Source organism: Octopus bimaculoides, chromosome 5 (assembly GCF_001194135.2).
Source record: "Octopus bimaculoides isolate UCB-OBI-ISO-001 chromosome 5, ASM119413v2, whole genome shotgun sequence".
Classification (NCBI taxonomy): Eukaryota; Metazoa; Mollusca; class Cephalopoda; order Octopoda; family Octopodidae; genus Octopus; species Octopus bimaculoides.
In genome coordinates this window covers 85,545,712-85,548,211 of record NC_068985.1, presented here as the reverse complement: position 1 = coordinate 85,548,211, position 2,500 = coordinate 85,545,712, and positions in this window count along the sequence as shown.

The window sequence follows — 2,500 nt, the reverse complement described above, 5'->3', positions numbered from 1 at the left end:
AAATGTAGAGAGAATGAGATTTAATTGCATGCCAGCAGAGCAATCAGAAAGTGCACATGTGGAGGAGTGGCATCATACCGGTTAAACTGGCATTGAACCAATATTTCCTTTACTGTCAGCAAAAGAGAGAGAGAGAAAGAGAGAGAGAGAGAGAGAGAACATTTATTTTGTGTTCATTGACTAAAGTGATGAATTAGTTCTGTTAACCAATCGGCTGACTAACTGCTTCTGCGAAGGTCAGAATGTTTAAGGAAATGTTCCAAGTCAACCCCCCACCCTCTACTCTCTTATCTCTCTCTCTCTGTATATATATATATGTGTGTGTGTGTCCAAACACTATTATAACTGGAGTTTGTTTTTTTTTTTTTCTATTTTACTCGTTTCACTCACCTTTTCCTTTCTTCCACCTGTTGTAAACCATTTCTCTGTTTTTTTCAAGAGACAATCCATTCCTGTTGCCTTTTATTCTGAAAATCATCTTCTTTTTTTATGGAACCCCTTATCATTTATTTATAGCTTATTCAGAAGTGGCAATGGCTTCGATCATACTGTGGGTTTTTATTTTTTTGCCCTTCGGTTATTCTTCCAACAGATTTCCTTATAGAGTGTCCTAGCTACATCATGTATGTATGTACATTTGTATATATTGTACTGTATGTATGTACATACATACATAGGTATGTAGGGAGCTACATTGATGCCTTCTCTTCTTGACACTACATGGAAGTAGTAAACAAGTGTCACTGTCTTACAAGCAGTGTCTTTTGTTTCCATTCTTCCATGAAAACATGTCCAGCCATGAGAGAATATGACCTTAGTTGGAACCCAGTGAGGGTTGACCACAGATCTGCCTTGGTGAGATCCATCTGACTGATACAAGGATGGAAAAATGGACATTAACTACGATGATGGTGCTTTATCATTTATTTGTTACTTGTTTAAGTCACTGCACTGTGGCCATGCTGGGGCACTACCTTGAAGTGTTTAGTCAAACAAATCAACCCCAGTATTTATGTTTAAGTCTGGTACTTGTTCTATCAGTTTCTTTTTGCTGAACCACTAGGTTACAGGGACATAAACAAACGGACATCAGTTGTTAAGCAGTGGTGGAGGACGAACACAAAGTCATGCACACACATATATGCATATATATATATATATATATTTATGACAGATTTCTTTGAGTTTCTGTCTAGAAAATCCACTCAAAAGAGGTTGGCCAGCCCAAAGCTATAGCAAAAGACACTTGCCCCAGGTGCCATGCAATGGGTCTGAACCCAAAACCACATGGTTAGGAAGCAAACTTCTTTTCACGCAGCCACACCTACACCCAATGATGAATCAATGGATATATTTTCAAAGCTGTAGACAACTTTCCAAGGACAAGATCATATACAATATCATTTTTTTTTTTGCAACACATTCTACATAAGTAGGTAAAATCAAGACAAAAGACAAATTGGATAACATGGTTCCACATACACTGTGGTTGAATAAAATGCAGGTTACTCACTGTCAGAAAGATCTTTGATCAGAAGTCAACCCAATCAAAGATGACCTGGGGCTAAAAATGGAAAAAAGAAAAAGATATGAGCAATAACAGTGCACTGTTAAATGATTTAGGATTTCATTGGAGAAAGATTGAGATGAAAATTAATATCTGATATGTTGAGAGATAAATGAGAGAATTATCATGGATGGTAGAAGCACAGATACAGGGAACTCTGTAGTATGAAGAAGACTTCATTGATTCACTCAAAGAATGGGGTTACCAGAGGAAATAACCCAGTACAAAACAGAAAGATATTCTTTTTCAGAAATAATGCATGTGTATGTCATGTTTGTGCAGGTGTGCATGCATAGGTAGGTGTGTGTGTGTGTGTGTGTGTGTGTGTGTGCGTGTGTGTGTGTGTTTTGAACTCTGGATTTACTCTACGCCCACACACGCACACACACATGATCTCTCTTTCTCTCTATCTCCACCCATTCACATATTTATATAGTCTATACACATGTATGAATGTACAAACGTGTGTATACCTATCTACCTGTCTCTCTCTCTCTCTCTAAGCTAATATATATATAGATAGATATAGATATACTTTTCGTTGGTGTATTTACTACATACTTTTTCATTTATTTCATATATATATATGAGAGATAGAGAGACAGAGAGAGAGTGTGAAATGCTCACACACACACACTCAAATATCACAAGTATACACACACACATATTTGAGGGAAAAAAATGTATTACTGCTCTAATGCTTTAGTATGTGTTTCTTTTTGGGATCTCTGAAATGCTGACAAAATATATAAATATATATATATATATATATATATATATATATATTGCATTATTATGATTGACCGTTGACTGAACACTATTCAATTTTTTTTCTCCGTGTTTTTCTCCTTGTCTCCGTATTCTTTCTGTTGAAGAGCGTAGCTCGAAACGTCAAAGACTTTCCGTATTCCCGAGCGTCATACTAATATATAC